Source organism: Eumetopias jubatus, unplaced genomic scaffold (genome assembly GCF_037043125.1).
Source record: "Eumetopias jubatus isolate StellerSeaLion01/CBP00866 unplaced genomic scaffold, mEumJub1_p1.0 scaffold_1, whole genome shotgun sequence".
In the NCBI taxonomy this organism is placed as follows: Eukaryota; Metazoa; Chordata; class Mammalia; order Carnivora; family Otariidae; genus Eumetopias; species Eumetopias jubatus.
The window spans coordinates 17,500,467-17,527,518 of NW_028274807.1; the positions used below are offsets into that span (position 1 = coordinate 17,500,467).

The window sequence follows — 27,052 nt, forward strand, 5'->3', positions numbered from 1 at the left end:
CAGTTCAGATTCGGTCAGAAAAGCAGAAGCCACTCGGCATATTTTGAGTTGGAAGAGACATCCTGCAGGTAATAGAAGGACCTGCAGTTATGGGAAGAGCTGGGGGACTACAGAGGAGCCAACACCAATGATCCCTGTATGTGCAGCGAGGGAGTGGGTGATTCTCAAGAAGGTGCTCAGAAAGCATTGGCAAAACCCACACAGTCAAATGTGGAGATTAGGGAGCTACATTACCAGAGATTTTTGTTGATTACACATGGTTTTCTAGTTTTCCATGTGATTCTGATGCAACACGTCTGCAGTTAAAACTCAAGAAACTGTTGTAGGTGATTATTCTTTTATGACACTGTTGATCCCCTTTAAGATAATGTAAAACAGTATTAATATAAATATTAATGCATTGTATTCAATAGTGGCACAAATTTGGATAGTTTCATTGGAAACCAATGTTTTTGGTGTAGTTGACAACCCCTCAATCATAAGTGGCTGCCTTTATGTAAAGCCCTCCCTTCTTTTACCTTTTTCCTGAGGCTATGAATTAGAAATAAGGCAGAATTATTTTGGCTGTCCTGACCTATCAGATTTTTTACAGAACTTCCCTTGATTAGACAATTCTAAGGCCTATATACAACTCAGAATAGCTACTGGAACTTACAAATTGTTCCAACATGTCTTTATATAATTTAAGCTATTGAGAAAATTATGTTTGCATTGAAACTTGCCTCTGGAGTTTCACTGTTTCATTACAATGTGGCAATTCCACCAGCCACTCTGGTCTGATCTCTACCTTTCAGGAGCACAGAAAATTACTAATTAGAGGTTTGGGATCAAGCTCTATGTAAACCTATACTGATGTCACACTGTCGAATGTATCTGTGAATCAATAGAACATTCATGTTAAAAAGAGAGTGATTTTCAAACTAACAACATCTTTCTTAGCTTAAAAAATGCCAGTGAAGTTTACTAGTCTACTCTTCTACTCATTAGGTAAAGATTTAACTCAGCTAATTGATAAATTAACTTACTCTACTCATTAAGAAACTCTAATAAGTATAAAACAGTAGAGAGGATTCAGTTTCATTTTTCTCTAAAATTATCAGCATACTTCAATTTTTCTAGCTTGAATTCTTATAAAAAAACAAGAGATGAATATGGGTATTTAACTAGATTTTTGCTAATCAAGATAATGATCATAACTACTTGGAAAACTCAGTGGTTAGCGTAAGTTCCAAAAGATTTTTATCATTTCATCCATCCCTATAAGGCAGGTTCTTTTATTATCCCCACTTTACAAATAGTAATGAACTTGCTTAAGATCCCATAGCCTTTAAGAAGCAGAGCTTTGATTAGGACTATGTCTATTTGCCTCTCGACTCACAACAGAATATCTGGGGTGTCCCATGAGAGATAAATCCTATGTTGTCATCATCACATTTTTCCCAGCTTCATTCTGGGGAGCTGCACTTTGGAGCAGCCTCTCCTGGGCCAGGAAAGCATCTCAAACCAAGACAGTCTTTGTTTAAAAATCAACTAGTGATTAGAGAACAAACTGATGGTTAACAGGAGGAGAGGTGGGTAGGGGGTTAAGGGAAATAGGTGATGGGTGTTAAGAGGACGTCTGTGATGAGCACCGGGTGTTGTATGGAACCGTCGAATCACTAAATTCTACACCTGAAACTAATATTACACTGTATGTTAACTGACTAGAATTTAAATAAAAACTTTTAAAAAATCAACTAGTGATACCTCAATATTAGCTGTGTAAACCCACACATTTTTTTCTGGACACAGAAACCTGTTTTCTACAGTCTTGTCTAAACTCACGCCTACCTTCTTAATTTTGGCAGCTTAAAACGGAACAGTGCATTTCATGATTCCTCACTTGGATGGAATTCTTTCCTGTACTCCCTGCCCTGTTCTGCCCTCTGTGATCCATGTCCCAACCTGTAAACCTTGACCGTACTTCACCCCTAATCCCTTTGCCCCTCTGAACACAAACTCCAACCCCCTACACTCTGCCCCTGAACATTCCTTTATCCAATTCTTGGCTGGCCACCAGCCTGGCCTGACCTCCAGGTCTGACTTTCTTGGCTTGGTTTATCTGGTGGGTTGTATTAAATCTGTTATTGATATTGAAAGGATTAGTATTCTGGGAAATTGTATTTTCTATTTGAATGTCACACACCTACTACAGGGACATCACTTTTTGGAGTATTTTATACGTTGTGGCAATGTGGCTGAATGATTAAAGACATAGAAAGAAACTAGATTCAGACTGGCAAGATTCAAATGCATCTTGTTGACTTTCTAGCTCTGTAACCTTGGGCAAACTTCTTTGTCTTTCTTTTTCTTTTTCTTTTTTAAGATTTATTTATTTTTTAAAGAGAGAGAGTGAGCAGGAGGAGGGGCAGAGGGAAAGAATCTCTAGCAGACTCCCCACTGAGTGTGGAGCCTGAGAAGGGGCTCAATGTCATAACCCCTAGATCCTGACCTGAGCTGAAACCAAGAGTCACCGCTCCCCGACTGAGCCTCCTAGGTGCCCCACTTTGTCTTTTCTATATAGCTCAGTTTCCTCATCTGTAAAATAAACTGGTAGGAATCATATACCATTATTGCGATTGTTAAAAAAAAAGAGTTAATTTATGTAAAACATTTAAAACTCTTCTTGGCACAGGATAAGTGGTTATACATTTTAATATTATTTGGAGCACCAGAATGTTACAATGATCCTAGCACATGTTTCATTTTTCATTGACATTTACAGTTGCTTCTTTTGCAAATTGTATCGAATAGCCTTCTTTACAGTAATCAGTATATTCAGTTGTCTGTTGTGGGTACCCGTATACCTTCTCTAGCAAGTGTACACATCCAGTATGTGATCTCTAGAGACTTTAACATGTCCACTTCTTTAACAAAATTTTAACACCGACAATTTGATTATTGGGAAAAAGATATCTACGACCACTGAAGTTTGTATTTTTAGTAAAAAATACAAGTGAATAGAATAGCACTGTGCTTGGGCAGCAGTAAGGAAATCAGGTTGCCTGAAATGAAGTGTCCGTGATGAGAAATGGCTGGAGAAGGGAGAGACTCGCATGATAATCTACGTTTCACCTTTTTGCAAGGAAAATGGTGAGTAGGGATGGGCAATGCATCACTGTGTGCAATATAGTAATAGGACCTGATTTACATTTTAAGAATATTTCTCAAACAGCAGTATGAGGATGGCCAGAGTCCTTTTGATGAGGTGGAAAGCAATTTCTTTAATTTATAGCTGAAACAATGGTGGCCAGAAATAAGGTAGAGAGAGGACTGAGAAGAGCAATTGTAAAGAAGTGGGATCTATAAATTAGTGAATATTTAAATGAATGAAGGGAAAAGTCTAGTCCCAGATGTCTCATAAGGGTTACTAAATGGTTAGTATTGCCTTTTATTAAAATGGGGACTATATAAGGGAAAACCAGTTTGTAGACTTCCAGCAGAGTATTAGATAGATCATTCTTGTACTAGGCAGGCAATGGTTAGGTAAAGGGCAGAGCAGAGAAAACTGAATGTATTCTGTAGAAGCATTTCTAGTCCAATTCTGACTAATTCTGCCCTCAGTCTGGTTATGGCATCCCAGCAATGTAGTTAATGATCAGTGGGATGTCTTGGAGACACCATCAATATCATCACTGCCAAAGCTCATGGGGCTAATGAGCAATCTAATGAAACTACTGCTGGGGTCCTGAAGGACCAAAGGAAGTAACAAGAGAAGTGACAAAGCATGGGCACCATTGTGGTACCTACATCATTGTGTCCATGTGGGCAGGCCTCAGTATATTTGAAAATGATGCTTTGATTGTTTTGATAAATCCCCCTTCTCCACCATGTTTTAAGTCTCCCTTTAGGGATAAGAGTCCCAACCTCCCTTACCAACTTAACATTTGAAGGGATATTGTTGTTATTTGATCATATACCTTTCAATAGGAAATAGTAGTATCATGTTTCTTAATAATTTTTTCTGCTGGGAAAAGAAAAAATAAACAACAGCAAAACACAAAGTTTCTTAGTTTTTGTTTTTGTTTTTGTTTTTTTCCTTCTCAAGCAGTTCACATCCAAAGATTATACGGAGTGGAGAAAAAAAATGCTAATTTCAAATACACAATTTAGAGACTTTAATATCATGCTGAAGCCTATAATATAATGATGAAATGCAAAGACTTTGATCCCAGATGTTTAGGGTTAAAAATCTCAGTTCTAGCACTTCTAGTTACATAACAAGCAACTTACTTTGACTTAATTGGACTTCAGTTTCCTCTGAAGTAAAGTGAAGCTTGTAATAATAACTAATTTGTGGGATTATTGTATGTAAAACATTTAGAATAGTGTCTTCTATATATTAAGCACATGCATTTTAGCAAATGCAATTTTCAAGTGGCCACTCACTTTCTATTTATGACTTGTTACTAGTTTAGGTGGGATGAATTGGAATGCTAACGTTATATCAATAGATTGATGACTATAGAAATTCTTTCAATTTGTGGTGATTATAAAATTTTCATAATTGCTGGTGCTCTGAACTCTCCATTTGCGTCTGCTGAAAGATTTGGGGTTTAAAGCTAAATCCCTTTGAAAAGAGTTAGTCAGGAAGTTGGGATTAACTCTAAACATGGTGAATATATTTCTCAATCTCTTTATAAACCAAGATTTGCTCTGTCCTCTATTAAAAACCACAGGGAAGTATTTCTCCTGGAGGCTTTCAGTGCAATGCTGAATGTTGTATAGCCATGGACTGCATGATTAGTGTCCAAAGAGAAAAACACAAGAAAAGCTGTTGGAATCAACAGCAATGTTTGATGTCTGGTAATTATACATAACTAAATGCCTCTACTTGTCCATAAATCCTTCCACAGAAATGCCAACGATTAGTTTTTATGGGCTAGGAAGAAATTCAAGGGTTATTTTTCGAAAGATTATTATAAGGGGATTCCCAGATCCCAGTGCAATTTGAGGAGACAACTATTAAAAGAGGGTCTGGCTGGAAGACTATCAAAGGGATTGAAGTTATGCGAAGAAACAATAGATAAGGTAATTCCCAAGGTACAGGTTTACAAATAAGGAACTAAAGCAAATAAAATTAGCCCATCTGACTAAAATGCATTCTGGACCTACAGGATTATTAGCTATTACATATATTGTTATCAAGTTATGTTTATAGAAAGTTTTTCTCATTGATCAGGCTCTCCTTTAATAGTGGGGATTTTTGCTCTATCCTCCTTAGTTGCAAAATTTAAAATTTTACTCCTTTCTATTTTCAGGGAAAGTAGGATGTGGCCATAGGGCAGGGCAGTAATATTTGTTCATTCATTCAACAAATACTTCTTAAGCACCTAAAATACAGAGGTACTCTCCTGGGTACTTACACTGGCTTGCATACATTTAAATTATTGATTTTAGCAGACATATGGGCTGGCAAAGATGATAATATTACTCATACTCTTTCATAGTAACCTACTCATTAAGTAATTTTAACCCGAAAATGAAGTATTTGGTCTGTAATAAAAATAAAATGCACTCATTCTAAGTTCACAATTTGTCAAGATTTGAGAAATGTATACATCTCTGTTACCACAAATATAATCAAGATGTAGAATATTTCCCATAACTTCCAAAATGTTTACTTGGTCTTCTTTTCCTCATCTTCTGTTCCAGGCAAACAATCTGCTCTCTGTCCCTATAGGTTAGATTTGCCTTTTTGGAATTGGCAATTATGTATTGCATATGTATAATAATTAACAAAAGATAAAACACTAGAATATTGAAGTATGTCATTTTAAAATTAGGACTAAGAATTTTTTCTTAGTTTCTGACAAAATGTTTGAATCATAACTGCAACCCTACAATCACAAAGGGGAGTCAGTGACTTCCTGCAGGAGATTATATCTATTGGGAAGGCTCAGACCATGCCTTTCCCTATGTGATTAGCTATGCAAAATTATCCATGCTGCAATGCATGAGAGGGAGAATCCTAGGAGATTAAAACAGGAGGGCATTTAAGCCAACAGATTTAACATGTAGACAAAGAATCTACAGACTCTGAGGAGTCCCCAGAAATATTACTTAAAGTCACCTAGAGAGGGTGGGGGGAAAATGGAGGAGATTGACTTCAATAAGATCTGAACTGACCATTGGTATTGTGAAGAGTAAGTTATATAATTAATGCTTGCTTGCTTGTGTTAGCTCTAGAGCCATGACTTTTATATATTTCTAATGCTATGGGGTTTCTTTCTTTCTCTCCTTTCTTTCTTTCTCTTTCTTTCTTTCTTTCTTTCTTTCTTTCTTTCTTTCTTTCTTTCTTTCTTTCTTTCTTTCTTTCTTTCTTTCTTTCTTTCTTCTTTCTCTCTCTCTCTCTTTCTTTCTTTCTTTCTCTTTCTTTCTTTCTTGTGTTAGCTCTAGAGCCATGACTTTTATATATTTCTAATGCTATGGGGTTTCTTTCTTTCTCTCCTTTCTCTCTTTCTCTTTCTTTCTTTCTTTCTTTTTTCTTCATGACTTATATATTTCTAATGCTATGGGGTTTCTTTCTCTCTTTCTCTCTTTCTTTTTCTGCTTCTTTCTTTCTTTCTTTCTTTTTCTTTCTTTCTTTCTTTCTTTCTTTCTCTTTCTTTCTTTCTTTCTTTCTTTCTTTCTTTCTTTCTTTCTTTCTTTCTTTCTCTTTCTTTCTTGCTCTATCCTCTTTAGTTGCAAAATTTAAATTTCTTTTTCTTTCTTTCTTTCTTTCTTTCTTTCTTTCTTTCTTTCTCTCTCTCTCTCTCTCTCTCTCTCTCTTTCTTTTTCTTTCTTTCTTTCTTTCTTTCTTTCTTTCTTTCTTTCTTTCTTTCTTTCTTTCTTTCTTTCTTTCTTTCTTTCTTTCTTTCTTTCTGTGTTAGCTCTAGAGCCATGACTTTTATATATTTCTAATGCTATGGGGTTTCTTTCTTTCTCTCCTTTCTCTCTTTCTCTTTCTTTCTTTCTTTCTTTCTTTCTTTTTTCTTCATGACATATATTTCTAATGCTATGGGGTTTCTTTCTCTCTCTCTTTCTTTTTCTGCTTCCTTCTTTCTTTCTTTCTTTCTTTCTTTCTTTCTTTCTTTCTTTCTTTCTTTCTTTCTTTCTTTCTTCTTTCTTCTTCATGACTTTTATATATTTCTAATGCTATGGGGTTTCTTTCTTCAATCCTTAGGCCAAAATGACATTTATTTATGTTTTTAAAGTCCATAGTGATATCTGTGGGTCAGCTTGATCTAAGTTAGATTTCAGGAGTAGGAGAGAATTAGACCAAGATCAGGGGAAGATCAACCCTGGCTGGTGTCTCTGTTTCCACTTCTGCAGGGTTGAAGGGAGGCTTTCCATTCTTACTTTCTTGAATCTCCTTGAGTACTAAGCACATTGCATTTAAGTAACAAGAGGAATTTCCCTCTGGCCCTGTCCAGAGACTGTTTGGAACTTCCAACTTTCTGTTTGACTCCTAAATAGTTCCTTAACTCATTTGCATATAATCTGATTTTTTTTTTAATATCTTCATTCCTTCATTTGTTCCTTCTTTAAGAGACTAAGCACGCTACAGCAAATATCTTTGGTTGGCCATAAGAAAAATTTTGAATTTGATATAGCTTTCAACAGCTATGCTTTTTTTTATGACCATTGCAAGTAATGTATTTAAAAATTTGTGGGTTTTTTTCAACTTTCAAATATGTAATATAGTATTATTAATTATAGTTGCCATGGTGCACATTATATAAAAAATTGCTGTTTTCTTATTAAGGTAGATACATGCCTAATAGGCTTCCTTTTTGCAAAATAAGTCACACCTTCCTACTAAGTTTATAATTTTCAGAAGATTTTCTAATTATTTTTGTGCTTAATCTCTTAGGTGACTTTTAATAATATGTTTATTTTATGGCCGTAATACATAATTTAAATTTTTTTCTTTACTTCTATATGTGATTATATATATGTGTGTGTGTGTGTGTATGTGTGTGTATGTACACATATATAATAAACTAAATTTTTGTGGAAAATGTTGCCCTTTGATCTAGGGTACTTCAAACTGGCTATCATATTCATGCAGTAAAATGTTGCATCTATCATATATTAATTTTTAACTATCCCAATTACTGAATATGTGTGTGTGTATATAAATATGTCTATATATATCTATATGGACACATATACGTAAGAAGATAGATACATTCATATATACAGACAGACAGACATAGGTATTTCTCATATAAATAAACTCATGAGTCTGGTTCTTTTCACTTTCTAGGCAATGTAAGAGTTGAATTTTCACCACCTTCAAGTTAGGTATGGCCAGAGACTGGTTTGGCTAATTAACTCTAGGTAAAATTGACACATGAATATAATAATTTTATCATCAAACTGTATCTCTCTTTTTCTCTCTGAAATGGCAGTAAACAAGCTGCATATTGTTTCCATAAGACTGAAATGATCAAAAAGACTAAAGCAACTTATGGTAGAAAATTTTTCTGCAGAGTGGCTTGAACAACTAGCAGACTGTATGGGAGCAAAAGAGAGATTCAGGGGGACTAAAACACTGAGATTTGGGAGTCATTTATTATTGTAGCTTAACCTAGCCTGTCTTGACTAATGTTTCTATTTTATGCAATTTTTTAAAAATATGTTTTTAATTAATGATATATAAAATAATTTTCTTCTTTCTGATACATTATTATTCATATTAATATTTTCTATAATATTGAATTAGTCTTGGAAAATTAATAAATTTTTAAATAAGTTCACTGTCTGCTTAAGAAAATATTCCATCTTATTAGTCAACGGTGTTGCTATATTTGTAAGAAACCTGGTTATGGAATAAAACAAAGATAAAAAATAGAAAAGAAAGGGTAGTAAAAAATTTTTTTTAAAGATTTTATTTATTTATTTATTTATTTATTTATTTATTTATTTATTTTTGAGAGAGCGAGAGAGAACAAACAGGGGGAGCGGGGCAGAGGCAGAAGGAGAAACAGCTTCCCCGCTGAGCGGGGAGCCCGATATGGGACTTGATCCCAGGACCCTGGGATCATGACCTGAGCTGAAGGCAGTTGCTTAACCAACTGAGCCACTCAGTCTCCCTCAAAAAATTTTTTTTTAAATATTGACAGACTTTTCATGGACTCTAAGGCATTAATAAATATTGTTCAACAAAGGATCTTAAATGAGGCTGAACCCAAGAATATAGAACATATTTGTTAAAATGTAATTCTTTCAGAATCACATAATGCATACATTCAACATTTTTGTTTTGCTTCAAATAAATTCACCTCACTTATTTTCATGTTTAATATTTTTGTTCTCAAGAAAAATAATTTTATTGTCATTATCATTACATGTGGTAGAAAACTGTTTAGTCCATGCAGCTTCCATCTGCCCTCCGGTAGCAGAATGCCTCTTTCCTGTGGAAATTCATTCTATGTGCCATTGGTAGGGATGACCCTATATAGTCTCACACCTTCCCTTGGTTATGTTCGTGACTTCCTTGATAGAGTACAATAAGGTATGACATTGTTCACGGTAGGGGGGTAAGAGGGAACAGAAGCAAATGGTTCTCCATCAGTGTTCCAGTTCTAGAACCAAGATGATCTTTCTACTGTGATTGTTGACCAGTTATTTTCTAAGCTTGGAACTGCCTTCTGATAACTTGCCTAAACTGGAAGAGAACTTGAAGAGAAGGGCAAAAGACAGATTTCTGTTGAAACCACTGTAATTTTAATGAATAAGTGAAACAATGGTGAGCAGGTCAGGGCCTTTCTAGCATCAACTGAATCTTTGGAAGGAACTACAACTTAAACCTGCTCTGTCTGAACTTCCAGGTTAGTACAACTAATCAACAACTCCTCTCCCACAGTGTGTGTGTGTGTGTGTGTATATATTGGCAATGGGGTTCTAAGGTAGTTGAGATGAATTTTAATTGTTTATTATGGAAGAGTCCTGACTGATAAATGATTACCATTATTACCATCATGATTATTATATGCCATATTTATTTTGTACAGATGGGAAAAAATGGGAAACATTCTTTCTTGCATGTAAGCTAGAGATCAAGAAAGGAGTTCTTGGAAGTTGGGTGAGATGAATGTTAGAGTAAAGCTTAATGACCTAAAGGAAAATAAAATTTCAGCAGAAAATAATAGAGAATTAGTTTGACAAAATATTCTTTCCTGCCTAGAATGTTTTTCTCTTTATCTCTATTGCATTCATTTTTGTTGAGATATTATTGTGTTATAGTATACACACTTCTACTCTGATATTTTTAGCTGTCATTAATTTAAACAGTTAACAAATTCAAACTCAAATTTCCAATAATATATTTCTACTCTATTGTGAATGGGTCAGAATTCTGTGTAATCAGATATTCATATATGTTTGAGAATCTTATGTGAGCAATGTGCAGGAGCTTTACCCATGAACTTTGTTATGGCCCATGAAGCTGAACAGAGATGCTGTGGCTCACTTCCAGGTTGAAGAAAATTGAGATCACCCTACAGGTAGAGTACAGAATACTGTTTGTATACATGATACACACACATACGCACACACACACACACACACAGGATGTGTGTATACATTTATGTGCATTATTTTAGAACATTATTAGCATACCTAAGTTCAAAATTGTTTTATATGAAACCAGCTCACAATTTTATTCTAAGTTATTTCAATAGTTAAAATTCCTCAATTAACAATACGTATAGGTCAATTTAACCTCATTTTGTCACCTTTTTTCACAAAGTATCTAAAATACCATTGTACTTTATCTTTTGCTTTAAAATACTTCTAATATGTAACATTTAATTATGTTAACTGCTTACATTGACACTGTTAGTTTTATCATAATTATACTTTATCTTTTCTTAATGTAATAATAGTACTAAAACTATTTCAGTAGTTACATGATGGCATTAAATACATCTACAGAACACTCCCGAAAGTTTGTTTTTAATTAAGATTCCTTAGGAATTACATAATTGAGCATAAGCTCATCACATGGACACATGCCATGAATTAACAATAGTTACATTAGTGAACTATGTTACCTAGTAACAAAACAACATAACATTTTCATAACTTTCATAATATATTCAAATTGTCCCAAAGTTCTCATAACCAGATACATGGCGAAAATACTCACACATATTACATAAACACCCTTGTGAAACGTGCATTCTGTCTTTTTGTCTCAATGTTCCTTGTGTCTATTATTCCAGTTTTCTACTTCATATTAGAAATGTGTTCTATGCCACAGTAAGTGTCAAATGGGGAAACAGAAACAGTAAGAAAGAACCAATTGATAATTCTAGAACTAAAGAATAAAATCTCTGAAATTAAGAGATTTCTATGAATGGACTGAATAGCTGAATAGACATGACAGAGGAAAGAATAATGAACTTCATGGTAAATCAATAAAAATTTATGAGAAAAACGATGAGAAAAAAAATTTTAAAAATATTTGAAACAGAGACCTGAGAAGTTGTGTGATGATTTCAAACATTACAGCATGTGGAACTAGAATAGTAGAAGGAGAGAGAGAATTGCGGACAGAAAAATATTCAAGTATAATGTTAAATATTTTCCAAATTTGATGAAAAACACATAATGGTAGATATAAGATGCTTCATGGATATCAAATAGAGAAAGGGAAAAGAAGCCTAAAGTTATGTGCATTATATTCTAATGGTTGAAAGCAAAAACAACGAATTCATCTTGAAAGTAACAAGAGAAAATTAACATACACAAGGAAAAAAATTCCAATTAATGGCTGGCTTCTCACAGAATCCTTGGGGATGAGACAAGAGAGAAACAACATCTTTAAAGTACTACAAACAAGCAAACAAACAAACGAAAACATATAAACACTGGCAACCCAGAATTCTATATCCATCAAAAACATTCTTCAATAATGAAGGTGAAATCAAGATATTTTCAGGTAGAAGAGAAGCAGAGGAATTCATAACCAACAGATCTGCCACAAAAGAACTATTAAGGAAATTTTCAGGATGAAAGAAAATGATAGGAGAAAAAAGATTATGTTCTGAGAAAAGAAGAAAAAACATCAAATATTTGGGTAGATAGAAACAAATATATTTTTTTTCTTTTTGCCACTTCTTATTTTTCTTAATAAACTCTCTCTCTCTCTCCCAACATTGTTGGGGCACCTGGGTGGCTCAGCTCCAACTCTTGATTTTGGCTCAGGTCGTGATCTCAAGGTCATGAGATCGAGCCCCACATTGGGCTCTCTGATGGGTGTAGAGCTTACTTAAGACTCTCTCTCTCTCTCTCTCCCTTTGCCCTTCTCCACGCTGCTCCCTCTCTCTAAAAAAACAAAACAAAATAAAACATTGTCTTGTAGGTTTGTAAGTATTTAAGTGTAATGTAATCATTGGAACATAAAAAAGAGAATATATGACATATGACATAAACATGGGATTTTGAGGTTTTAGACAAAGTAGTACATTATTGAATAAACTCTGTAGAATTAAGGTTGTATATTGCAACCCTTATGTCCATCATGAAGAAAAGTGTAGTTAAAAAGCCAATGGGAAAATTTAAGTGGAATTCTAACAACTATTCAAACAATTTAAACAAGTGACAGTAAAAGAGGATCAGAGGAATAAAAACAGAGGAGGAGAGCAAAGAACATAAAAATGCAAATCCAAAAACAACCATACTGATTACATCAATTGCCAACAGATTAAAAATCTAAGTAAAAGTTGTATTTTCAGAAGGGACTCAAAAACCAAACCAACTATATGCTATTTATAAAAACTTTACTTTTAAACTCAAAAGGTTTGAAAGTAACTGAACACAAAACATACGATGCAAGCTTTAAGGAAGAGAAGAGTGGAATGTTTATATTAATTTTATTTTATTTATTTGCTGTTTTTTTACTGTGTTATTTATTTATTTATTTATTTATTCATTTATTTTTTTATTATGTTATGTTCAGCACCATACACCATTAGTTTTTGATGTAGTGTTCCATGATTCATTGTTTGTGTTTAACACTCAGTGCTCCATGCAGAACGTGCCCTCTTTAATACCCATCACCAGGTTAACACATCCCCCACCCCCCTCCCCTCTAGAACCCTCAGTTTGTTTCTCAGAGTCCATAGTCTTTCATGGTTCATCTCCCCCTCCGATTTCCCCCTCTTCATTTTTCCCTTTCTGCTATTTTCTTTTTTTTTTTTAACATATAATGTATTATTTGTTTCAGAGGTACAGGTCTGTTATTCAACAGTCTTGCACAATTCATAGCACTCACCATAGCACATACCCTCCCCAGTGTCTGTCATCCAGCCACCCCATCCCTCCCAACCGCCCCCACTCCAGCAACCCTCCATTATTTCCTGAGATTAAGAATTCCTCATATCAGTGAGATCATATGATACATGTCTTTCTCTGATTGACTTATTTCTCTCAGCCTAATACCCTCCATTCCCATCCACATCGTTGCAAATGGCAAGATTTCATTCCTTTTGATGGCTGCATAATATCCCATCGTGTATATATATATATATATATATATATATATATATATATATACACCACATCTTCTTTATCCATTCATCTGCCGATAGACATCTTGGCTCTTTCCATAGTTTGGCTGTTGTGGACATTGCTGCTATAAATATCAGGGTGCACGTACCCCTCAGATCCCTACACTTGTATCTTTGGGGTAAGTACCCAGTAATGCAATTGCTGCTTCATAGGGTAGCTCTATTTTCAACTTTTTGAGGAACCTCCATACTGTTTTCCAGAGTGGCTGCACCAGCTTGCATTCCCACCAACAGTGTAGGAGGGTTCCCCTTTCTCAGCATCCCTGCCAACATCTGTCGTTTCCTGACTTGTTAATTTTAGCCATTCTGACTGGTGTGAGATGGTATCTCATTGAAGTTTTGATTTGGACTTCCCTGATATCGAGTGATGTTAAGCACTTTTTCATGTGTCTGTTGGCCATTTGGATGTCTTCTTTAGAAAACTGTCTGTTCATGTCTTCTTCCCATTTTTTGATTAGATCATTTGTTCTTTGGGTGTTGAGTTTAGTAAGTTCTTTATAGATTTTGGATACTAGCCCTTTATCTGATATGTCATTTGCAAATATCTTCTCCCATTCTGTCGGTTATATTAATTTTAAATAGAAGTTGTCAAGACAAAATGCTACAAATAAAGAGGGAAATTTCATAAATACAGTTGACCCGTGAACTGCATAGGTTTGTAGCGCACAAGTCTATTTATATATGGATTTTTTTATAAATACTATACAGTACTGAAAATGTATTTTCCCTTCTTTATAATTTTCTTAATAACATTTTTCATCTAGCTGATTTTATTTGAGAATACAGTATAAAATACATAAAATATGCAAAATATGTGTTAAATAAAACTTCTGGTCAACAGTGAGTTATTAGTAGTTAAGTTTTCAGTGAGTCAAAAGTTATACAGAGATTTTCAACTGCTCGGGATCAGTGCCACTAACCCTTCAGCTGTTCAAAAGTCAACTACATAATTCTATAAAACAATAACTGCTAAAACCAACAATCTAATCTCCCCCATTAAAAGGTTAGAGAAAAAGAGCAAATTAAACCCAGAGTAGTTAGGAAAAAGGAGGTAAAGATAAAATATATCAATGGAAAAAACAGACACATAATAAAGAAAATTAACTTAATGAAAAGTGCATGTTTTAAAAAATTAATAAACTTGATAATCCCTACGGATCATGAAATCATACGACTCTGCCAATATCATGCATGGAAGAGCTTACATAAATAGACATTCTGCATGTTTCTTAAAAGAATCAAAAAGTGTATCATTAACAACTTTATGCTAATAGATATGGCAACTTTGATGAAAACAACAATTCATTCAACAACCATTGCTGCTAAAGCCAGCTTCCCACAGAGGTACCATAATCAACAGCTTCCTCAGCTTGCTTTCTGCCCCAGAACTTTTTGGATGCTTTGGTTCCCACTCTCCTGCAAGCCAGAAAGTGCAAGGACTGCTCCTGACCAGTGGGAGATGAAGAACAAGAGTACATGGGTAAATAAATATCCTCCTTTTTGCTCTTTTCAGGTGGACAACTGTGGGAGGTGTTTTACACAAATTCACAGATACTTCAGTGGATCTCAGTAGACTCAAACCCTAATTACTCCCAGCTCGATAAGAAACTGTTGTATTGGCTATACTTCATTCCTTCTCTTACTCTTGCCAATCCTTCATTCCAGTTTTCTGGCATGGCAAATACAAATAAACTATCCATAAGCAAGAGAATGTCTCAGACTCAGGTTCTGGAAAAAGTATAACATCAATGGGAACAGAAAATTTGAGAATTATCTGGAAAATACTAGCTAGAATTGAAAATGACAGGGAAAAAAAAAGAGCGGAATCACTTGATGATGATCTCCAAATGAGAGGCTTACAACAGAAGCATGTGTTTACATGTCCATTTCAGCTCTGGTGCAGCTGTGATCCCCATCATCTTCACTCAAGAATACAGTTGGATGGAATGTCTCCATCTGGAACAATGGCAGGTGTCATATCACAGGGATAAGGGGAGCATGTCACTTCCACTCACTTTTTATTGTACAAAGTTTGCCACATGGCCACACTCGAGTGTAACTGCACAAGATGTATAACATTTCAGCAGAAGGGATTCCAAATATTTATGAAAATTGATAAATGGTCAATTCAGTAAAACTCAGGAAAAAGCTAATAGAGCAATAATAAAATTTAGCTAACTGGCCACAAGATTACTTTTAGTTATAATAAATGACAGAGGAGGGAAAAATATCTCTAAATAAAGCATAAAAGACATTTTAATATATTTTAAATATAATTTCCTTAATTTCAAAAGTGAAGCTTTATTTGTTTTGTTTTTGTTTTTGTCATTTTACTGTGAAGGAAATGAGTTCCAATGAAATCAGAAAAAGAGATGTGGAACTGCAAATTTTCATTGTTTTAACAGTCCAAGAGTTTATCACAGGTTTGTTTCTCACTCGTATTTTATTTTCCTAAACTCAAAATTGTCAATTGGTAAAATGTTAACATAAAAGACATATTTTTTTCATAGAAATAAATCTGAAATAACCTTTTACAAATATGTTACCCTATTTGTGAGCTGCATAAATATTAGCTGAATGTTGAAAAAACTTGGAATTTAAAATTGTGATTTATTTCACTATTGATGTTCGTTGCCTATGATATTTAACACCCACATTAGGATTTATACATTCTCGCAAGGTTAACTGGTTTTCTGAGTAGGTCTCATATGTGCTTATTTTTATGAAAGAACATCCCTAAAGTTTTAGTGATAATTTTCATCCTTACATTTATAAGAATGAGTGATCCCACTATTCATAAGAGGAACTATATTGCCTGTAATTCAATGATAACTCCACATCATTTGATGTCAGAAAATCAGTAGCAGAGGTTGACCTGAAAATGTCAATATTCCTTCATTGTATGAGATTAATTTTGTGTTATATATCCGGCACTGGTTTTAGCCAAGCTATTAAGGAATTATAGATGTCATCACACTGTTTGAAGACATGCAGTTTCATGTTCCCAACATATTCCTCAAAGTATTAGCTAGGTAGAATTCAAACTGGTGCAGCTTCAAACACTCACACAAAATCATCCACAGTATTCAATGAGATGTTTCGTTTTACTGTCTCATTGCTAACGGCTTTGCATATCTACTAGGAAAAGTGAGAATGTATGTAAAAGAAATTCGAATGTTGGTGATGGTCACAAAAGAATGTTGATGAAGGCAAGAGTAACGTTGGATGGGAATATGTTTCCATTTAATTGTCTTGGTGGGCTTCAGGAATCTGATGCATATTGAAGATAGGTTGAGGTGGATACTTGGAGCAGAGATTCAGCTACTTTTGAGCCAGAATAGGAGGACCATACGTGCCCCTGCAAACCATGTACTTGAGCACTGTACTTAATTGTATTCCTCGGAACAAGAGAGGTGGGCATACGGTCACAATGCCTGCTATCCCAAGCCATGCCAAGCACACATTTTTATGTAACGGACTTAAAATGCCTTGCAGATATTGTGTAACAATAACTCACAAGGGTGGGCTGGTCTGAATTTGATAATAGCTACTGTTGGGCTGGCCTATGCTAAGATAATAATTTAAGTTTAGCTTGTTGAATCCCATTCTTTTTTTTTATAACCAAAGTCTGCTTTTCATTTACATGTGTAAGTTGGTCATCTGCTTTGGTGACAAAGAGGAGGTGCCTGAGAAAAGGTTCTCAGACCAGACTGCTGTGTTGAAAGCTTTTTAAATCAATTTGGATTCATATAAATATTACTTCCCTAATCCAGATCTGGCATTGTTAATAATTTATTATTTTTAAAAATTTCCAACACAAAAAATGGAGAGCTTTGGAATCATAATTTATTTTCCTTTCTTGCTGTGCAGTCTGATTTGTCATCGTATTTTTCTAAGTTTTAGGCCTGATTGCTCAGAGTGTGCCTGGCTAAAATATGTCTATATTTTTAAAGATTTTATTTATTTATTTGACAGAGAAAGAGACAGCAAGAGAGGGAACACAAGCAGGGGGAGTGGGAGAGGGAGAAGCAGGCTTCCCTCAGAGCAGGGAGCCCGATGTGGGGCTCAATGCCAAGACCCCAGGATCATGACCTGAGCCGACTGCAGACGCTTAACCACTGAGCCACTAAGGTGCCCCTAAAATATGTCTTTTATCTGAAGGTAGAAACTCTAACTCCATCAACATAGCTGAGCTCTGCAAATAATAGTATAGAAGATGGTCAGTTCTTTGTCTATGGTATGTTTCTGACATCACTCTTCTGGGTTTCCCTTCCTTGAAAATAAGGAATCTGGGAAGTTTGCTTGTAGTCCAGGAGCAATTGTGAACAATGACCCTTCCAATACAGAAGGAACTCTTTCTTCCACTTATCTCCTAGAATTGACTGTATGTAGATGAAAAATTAATTGTGCTTTTATTTGGAAAGCTAAGAGATAATGCTATGTGGAATAGTCACAGATGTTTTCGATGCTCCTTTAAATGCATCTGAATTTAATAAGTTAAGAATCTGAGTCTGGGCTCTGTAAATATATTTGTCTGTCAATTAGTTTATTGCAGTACTTTTGTTGGATGTAAAATATGTTGGCCAAATTTTTACACTGTTTTAAGATCTACTCAAAGTTTGATTTCTTACTGATTCCAGCAATCAAACTTCAGTGAAAAGAAACATTAATAAAGTTTTCAAAGCTTCACTTTAAAAGTGTATTTCAGGGGCACCTGGGTGGTGTAGTTGGTTAAGTGGCAGACTCTTGGTTTCGGCTCAGGTCCTGATCTCAGGGTCCTGGGATTGAGTCCTGGGTCGGGCTCCACACTCAGCCTGGAGTCTGTTCTCAAACAGACTCTCTCTTCCTCTGCCTCTCCCGTTTGTGCTCTCTCTTTCTCTCTCTAAAATAAATAAATAAAATCTTTAAAAAAATAAAAACATAGTTCAGTAAAGTAGATTTTGATGAAATGTCAGAGGTAAATGACATTTGGAAAAATGATAACAATTAAGTGAAGTTTATAATTTATAGGTCTATATATTATATTGAACAATATTGAGTAAAAAAAAGAAATCACTATGCTTAAGTCAGCACCCAATGGTTCTTATTAATATTGATTTTCTTTCATTCATTTCAAATATATTTGTTGAGTGTCTTCTGATATTAGTTTGTCAATGTCCTTTTAAAATAAAATGGTCTATCAGTTTTGGAGATGGATCATCATTTTTAAAATATTTTTGTAAGAAATCACCTTGTCAAATAGAGGCACCTTAATTTTTATCTCAGTTTTTATTTTAAGAGAGGAAGATAAAAAATAAATTATTTTACAGCCTACAAGATCCCAAGCATATAATGATTTGAACAATGTTTCTGAGCTAGTACTGCCAGAAGGACAATTAATGGTATTTGGAAATGTTGTTCATCAGTGTAATAGAACAATGAGAAAATAATTATAGCTTGTATCACACAAAGAAATGAACACTTTAGTGAGATGAAGCAGAATTAAATACATTCCCTCATTGGGGACTTCATAGAATGCCACCAATCAAGTGCCCTACAGGGACAAAGGCACAGAGAAAAGTCTCCCCCAGGTTAATCAATAAAGCATGCTATCAGCATTTTGTAGGTCACTTTGGAGAGGAATAAAGTCTCCATATATATTCTAATAAAACAATTTCTTTCCATTTATAACTATAACCTATGTTTATAATACAAACTATAAACTATGCAGATGACAGGGGATGATAATGTTATGAAGTAAAGTAGGGACTAGCAGAATAAATAATGCCAAAAATAAAGAAACCAAAATGGACTAGTAATTTATTTTTTTAATATTGGCTCTACTAGATTAGAGTTCCCTCCTCTTTGGTGAGTAAGTGGGCTATAGTACTTTATCACTGTATTTTTTTATATTACATATATATATATGGATTGTATAGTGAAATACATTCAGTTTCATCAGAGAAAACAGTTCATTTATTAGACAAATTTTTATCTTTATTTTGTCCTCAGTTTAAATTTCTGTGCACATACACATACACATACACACACATATAGAGACCGAGATATAACCGAACTAAAAAACTATGTCAACCCAACTGATATTTGTAATCAAAAACATATATGCCCCAAACTTAGTTTCCTTTTGGAAAGGTAAGTAATGTACCTTTTAGAATACTTACATTAAAAAGGCTTATTTTTCCCTGATGGGCTGTATGTTACACTCACTCATTATTGCATAAATGCCACTGTGTTTCCAGGACCTCTAATCTTCTGTGGTCACTCAATACTAACATCCAATGACGAAACTTTTGTCCCCATCCCCCATGTAGGAAGTCTCCCCATTCTTTCCAGGTTTTCCCAGCATGTTTGCTTTCTCCTGGCCAGTCTCCATTTCAGGCTAATTTTTTTTGGACCTTGGTTTAAGAACCTTCCTACTCTTGCTTTTCTGAACACTGTCTTCAAGCTCTTGTCCCCAGGGTAACTTAAAGACACGGGTGCTGTGTGAGGCAGAGTTTTCCTAAACCATTGAGTAACAGGGTAGATTATTTCAAAGCAAAAATAGGAAAATAAAATGAAGGAAGCTATCTCTAACACTGAGTAACGAATGCACTGGTCCTAATTATTTATCTTTCATTTCTCACCACAAGTAGTTTTAGTTTTCCTTCACCCACTCCCACTTCTCTTCCTTGGGCCCCAGTACATCCACATTTACTTAGGCTTCTGTCCTCTCAATTACCTGTCAGCTTCGAACTCTTAAATTCTAGTTTTCCTTCCTTCTCTACAATCAAGTTCTTAGTTTACTTTTGTGTATTACAGCAAATCAACAAACAAATGATGAAAACATTCGGTTCAATCTCAGCCTAACTTTAGCAACATAAAGTTATTGGTCTGTCTGGCCTACATCTTTTAGCAACTGAAAGAACATGATGAGTCTTTGAAATAACAGAGCTCTGCTGTTCTGTTGTTGGTGAACAGGATGTGATGTTGCACTTCCTCTCCTTAACAGCCATGGTTAGCAGAAGAAAAAGAGCATGAAGTTTCCTTCTTTTTCCCTCTGGCCTTTTACACTCAGTCCACAGAAACTCCTCTGAGGTGGTTTCTGTGGTTTTTTTTTTTTTTTTTTCCACTTTCAAAAACTCTTGCATGAGAGAAACTATTACAGGAATCTAAGAATTAATAGGTTTCCTCAGTTTGAAGGCACAATGATAGAAGTGTATTTTTTTTTAAGATTTTATTTATTTATTTGGGAGAGAGAATGAGAGAGAGAGCATGAGGGGGGGGAGGGTCAGAGGGAGAAGCAGACTCCCCGCTGAGCGGGGAGCCCGATGCGGGACTCGATCCAGGGACTCCAGGATCATGACCTGAGCCGAAGGCAGTCGCTCAACCGACTGAGCCACCCAGGCGCCCGAAGTGTATTTTGATATTTGCCTCTTCGAAATGGCAGTCACTAACCAATATGTTGTTTGAAAATGGTCCCTAATTCCCACCTTATCAAGTGCATTTAATAACTACATTCAGAACTCCTTCCGTCTGGCATCTGTTTCTGTCAATATAGATAAATAAATACGTGAAAAAACTGTAGAGGTGATAAAATACTATTTGTGTATCTATTCTTTTATTTTTTGAATGTTGAACATATTCAGTCTCAATATACTTTCAAGTAAACAGGCATTTTGTTAACAGAATTGAATAAATTACAAATCCAGGTGGGGCATTTGGATGTTGAAAAAAAAAACATTAATAAATGTAGGAAAGATTTGAGGTAGAAAGGAGGTCATTGAAAAGAAATTAAGCCAAGTGAAGTTCTAGGTTTTTATATGGCTATTTAATTAGGCACATTTAAGTAGAGGGGAATAGGATTCTCTATTAGAATAACTTCTGGTTTAAGTAAAAAAAAATAGCCCAACACAAACAGATTTAAACAATAAGAATATTAACTGGCGCCAACAGATAAGAATCTAGGGTTATCTTTAACCACTGGCTCCAGCTCTTCTGTGAAATTCTCTTATCACTGCCCTTCTCCATATGGCAGCTTCTTTCTCATGCCGGTACCAGTTCCAGGCCAATATTTAGGCAACTGCAATGTGCAGAAGGAAGAATTTACCTCCCAGTTGTTCTCTTGAGAGAGAGAAGCATCTAAAACAACAACAATAACAATAAATCAAATTTCCCCCATATTCCCAAACACATTTCTCTCACATGCCTTTGTCTGGTAGGGTCACATGCCTTCCTGTGTGAATCAAATCCTACCACCAGGTTAATGCCATGGCGTGATTAGCTCCAGCCTAATTTCATTGAGAACCAATCAGTGGCAAGCACTACAGCATTATCTTAAGATTAATCATGAAAAGTTTGTTTGTTTTTAATTTTCTATACTTTTGTTGCAAAGCTTTCTAAATTCCACTGATTTATTGCTCAAGGATAATCTGTTCTTTAAAGCTGTAAGATGTTAGTTTGGCCTGATTTGGTTTGAAGTTGGGTCCATCATCGGCTTAGCAGCCAGTGTTCTGTGAGTTTGGTTACTGTTGCAGCCATGACTCACTGTGTCTAGCTGTTGGCCAGGACATTATGGAAACTTCTGAGTCTGCACCTTGTGATGTCCCATATGCTGTTGACCAGGTTTCCTGTAGTCTAGACAGTGGCCTGAGGGCAGATCATTTTTGTTATTATCTCTTCCTTGAACCATCATATGTAAATATTGTTTCTTTGGAATTTGAGATTGTCTCAAAAAACTTCTCTTCAGTGTATTTGTGTACAAGTGATCATTTAATAAGCTACAACACTGGATATTTAGTGTGTGCTTGTTATCTAGTAAAGCATATCTTGGAAAACATTTCATTAATTATATTACTTGCCACTTTATTATCTTTAGTTTTTTATCACTACGTTTTGCTTGAAAAATACGTAATATCCAAAAATGGCCTCTTATTAGATGGTAAAATCTGCTAGCTAATATACCAAGTGTGGGATTTTCTTTTATTTGAAATAACTGTATTATTTAATGACATCTCTCTGTGTATCTATCTATATCTTTCTCAGAGACTGTTGTATCACAAGTAAAAATAAGATACAAAAACTAAATACCAACTTAACAAATAGTCATATCAGAGCTGAGTCGTTCACTTTACAAACTAATTTATTATAAGTTGCCCTAGTGCCTTTAACAAATAATCTATTTACTGTAATTTCGTTTAGGCAATTTCTTTTCAGGAATACCTTAGTTGCATAACCCTTAGTACATTTGAAGATGCCATTAATATTTTCGGAAGGAAAAGAAAACAAATCAGTCTCTGTTCTCTGGAAATGTAAGATTATATATATATATATATATATATATATATATATATATATATATATGTCATTTTTCCCATGTCATTTAAAAAAAATTGTGTGTTGTCCTCATTACTGCTTAGTCACATGAAGACATTGTGTCCTATTTTTTTTCCTTTTTTAATATGGAATGCTTCACAAATTTGCATGTCATACTTGTGCATGGGCCTTGCTAATCTCTATATCATTTCAATTTTACTACGACATGCTGCCAAAGGAAATACTTCTTGTTTTTAATCAAGGGGTTTTTATGTTCTTGTTAGTCATAACTATTCTGAGTTATGTTAGGAGTTTCTTATTTCCCTGTGCTTATGGGAGAAGGTAGTAGAAATTCCTGTAATACCGGGGGGAGGGGAATTCCCTCTTCTACCTCCTTTTGCCAGGGGAATACCAGGAAGAAACCGCTACTAAATTTTTAGGAGCACACCTTATTCCCAGGGATTCCTATCTATTTCTTGGGAACTCTGTTATTAGAATCAGCATTGGAACACATGGAGCAATTCATTGGAATGAATACCAAGCTGACAGTTATATTTAAGTTTCTGAGAGATGTTGCAAGTAATATAGAATGCTGGAATTGGACCAGAGACTAAAGTATTAGTATTGTCAAATGGAATTTTCTAATAACAATTTAGCTTTAAAATTCAGAATCAATATTTATTGACTCCAGACTATAGATCAACATAGAGATGGGCTTGGTTTCATTCAAACACCTGACTCCAAAATCTTCAAGCTCCTGGATATGTTGTTCTATCTTCATTTCTTGTGTTTTCAAAGCACTTCTACAATTTCACTAGAAAAAAAAAAATTGACCTAATCCACAGAATCACAATATTCCTATTTGTCACAGTTTTTGGAGATAAAAATTGGTAAAACATATTTATTTCCTGATTGAAGTTGTAATATTTAGGTTTTATGCTACCAGTTTCCAGAATAGAACATTTTTCTGCCAAAGGCATTGTGTTGTGCATATAACTACCAATCTTCTCACCTCCCATATCACTACTTACTATTTTCTTTATGTGAGATGCTTTGTGATACTTATAATATTTCAGATCAGAGGAATTTGCTGTCAGTTTTATGGGATAATGTGTTTGAGATTAGTAGTTTTATTTTTTTCCCCTGGTATTTCCAGTAAAGTAAACTGACACCTACAAGTTCCAATATCCAGTGGCAATTAGTCATTGCTGTTTTGTTACCTAGAGGACACGATTCAAGTTTCAGCAAGTTTTTGTCTTTCCCACATATATTGTAATATCACTTATTCTATTGGCAATGTCTCTAAATATTAGATCATCTAGCTTGTGTGCTTCATCATCTTGTTTCTGGGAAATTAAATCTATTTGAGAATATCTTTCTTCACTAATGTGAAATAAGATCTCATTGATAATAAGCTGATGATATATAGTTATCAATTACAGGTATAAAATATGTAAAATTATATTTTAAAATCTGTTACATTAAAATGTAATCATTAGAATTTGCATACAGAAGAGTAACTAAAGAACTTTACACTTAATGCAATTATTCTTATAGATCTAACAATCCTGAGACAATGATAATTTTGCATTATCCTTAACACTCCTACCATTGTGTGTTGGGTGTGGTGGGGGAAGATATCTTGTCTTGTGCATCAGATGCAATCATTCTTGAGAAATCTCATCTGTACCTTGGCCTCATTTAGTTTGAGATTACGGACCATGAGCATCAGCCTGATGATACTATAAGGAAATGAAAGCTCTGTAGGGTCTTGGGAAGCAGCGAAGTAAATTTGCATGTGGAAGAAATGTAGTTTGTGGACAGATGCCAGATTTGGGTGGTTTGAAAACGTGGCCACAAATTCTTTGGTATTTTCCCATCAAGAGGTGGGAATATGTCCTTTTTCCTTGAATATGGGCAGGATGACAGCCACAACCAATAAAATATGGCAGAAAATGCTATGATCTCCCAGGCTCCATCATAAAACACCAGGCAGTTTTTGCCTTATTCATTGAAACACTATGTGGGAGCCTTAAGCTTCCATGTAGGAGGACTAGCTAACCTAATGTGACCATGCCCCAAGGAAGCCCAAGCCACATGGGACTTGTGAAAGCAGTCCCAGTGCAACAATTTCAATTGACAGACTTAACTGAGCCTGGCCTTTGAATTCTCCAAGTTCAGTTTTGTCACATATGCATATGAGAAAGCATCCCGATGATCCTCAGCCCCAGTTACTCCCAGCCATTGAAATGTTCCCAGTAAGTCTCAAGATATCATGAATCAGAGACAATAAGCCAGGCCTATTGGCACTCTGCCTGAATTCCTGACCTATGGTATCCATGAACATAATAAAATATTCATTCTTTTATACCACCAAGTTTGGTTTGATTTGTCATGCGATGCTTGGTAACTGGATGACATACTCAGCATAAATCAACAGAATGAAGTTCAGCTTCCGAGGATCTATTTCAGCTTCAGAACTATGATTTGAAATTTCAGGTGTGATTTCCATCACTTGGAAAATTAAAAAAGAAAAAATCAAAAAACAAAAAACTTTTCCCTCACCTGGACTTAACAACAGTATATATCTTCAGTAAATAGGAACTTTACATTTTTAATCATAAAAGATAGTTGTGTATTTTGTCTTAATAATAAATATCGACTGCTAATTAATTGTTTTATTTGAGTTCCTTGGGGCTCATTTATTTATTTTTTTTTAATTTAAAGATTTCATTTATTTGAGAGAGACTGAGTGAGAGAGAGAGAGAGCATGAGCACGGAGGATCAGAGGGAGAAACAGACACCCTGCTGAGCAGGGAGCCTGATGTAGGGCTTGATTTTGGGGCTCCGGAATCAGGACCTGAGCCTAAGGTGGATGCTTAACCGAATGAGCCACCCAGGCAGGGGCTCATTAACTTTTAACACCCAAACAAAGAAGTCTCTCATAAGGTATTTAATATGCAATTGTTTATATAAGAAAGGGAAACTGAACCTGAATAAACTTTTTATTTTCTGTTCTTCCTGTTTTTTTATCTGACTTCTATTTTAACCCACATCTCTAATAAAAATGATCATTATCTGGCATACATAATGTGAAGAATTTTGGAGTATTAAATCCCAGAATCCAAAGAAAATAAATACGATTTTTTTTGTATAAGAAAAATAACATCAAGGTCTTTGTCATAATTCAAGCAGACACATATACTGGCTTTCCAAAAATTTTATATAGTTACATACACACATACATTTATTTGTTTTACCTCTTAAGATTTAAAGAATGTCAATAAGGTCTTTCCAAATCATTAGAGGTGAACAGAAATGATATTAAATATCAATAAACTTTGAAAGATATTGGCTAATTATATAGATGTGGCTTTATCCAAAATTTAAATGAACATCATACTTTAAATTTAGTAAACATAGAAACTTTTTATTATTAGTGACATTGATGTATTCCTTAAGAAAATCTTCCCAAAGCCACATCACCCTTAGAGGATTTGCACATGCAAGACGAGAAATAGATTGAAATTTTATCTTTCTTTGCCTTTTGTAAATAATCTGAGGCATCTCTTTTAAAATAACCTTTAGATTTGACTCTTTGATTTGGTTGTCAATATCCATCTTCCAGAACAAACATTTTGCAGTGGTACTCATGAAAACTATAGAGCTGTCTTCAGCAAGCAAGCATGAGTATTCAAAACCTGCATTTGGAAATGATGATCAAATGGAAGAAATGTTATTTATGCAGAGTAGGAAAGAATTGGGATTGCACAATGCTGTACAGTCTTCCTCAGAATGAGTACTGGCATAAAAAAGTCAAATTCTTTTGGAATAATCAATTGTCATAACTCGGTTGTAATTAGTATAGATTGATTTCATTTCATTAAAGCCAAAACTATCTTCCCAAATAACTGTCTATAACTCACAATTACTAAATCTCATTGCCCATGGTGAATTTCATAGTGATTTGTTGAAACAACTGTGTTCTAAGAAAACACTATTTTCTTTCTTCACCATCTTTCTCACTGAGGACGGTGCTACACTTGTCACCAAAGAAAAGCATCCTAAAGGAGGTTTCAGTGGTGTCATGTGATATTGGCTCAACTCTATACCATATGAATTGAATGAATATGTACCCACCTAACCTATATATACACATA

General features: G+C 34.8%; 1 non-coding gene across 1 annotated transcript; it reads right to left on the reverse strand.

Moving 5' to 3' along the window:
- Positions 1-23,032: 23,032 nt before the first annotated feature.
- LOC114219575 (U6 spliceosomal RNA) lies at positions 23,033-23,136 on the reverse strand. The gene has a single exon (XR_003611418.1). It is a non-coding gene; the product is annotated as a U6 spliceosomal RNA (small nuclear RNA).
- Between the last annotated feature and the right edge of the window lie 3,916 nt (positions 23,137-27,052).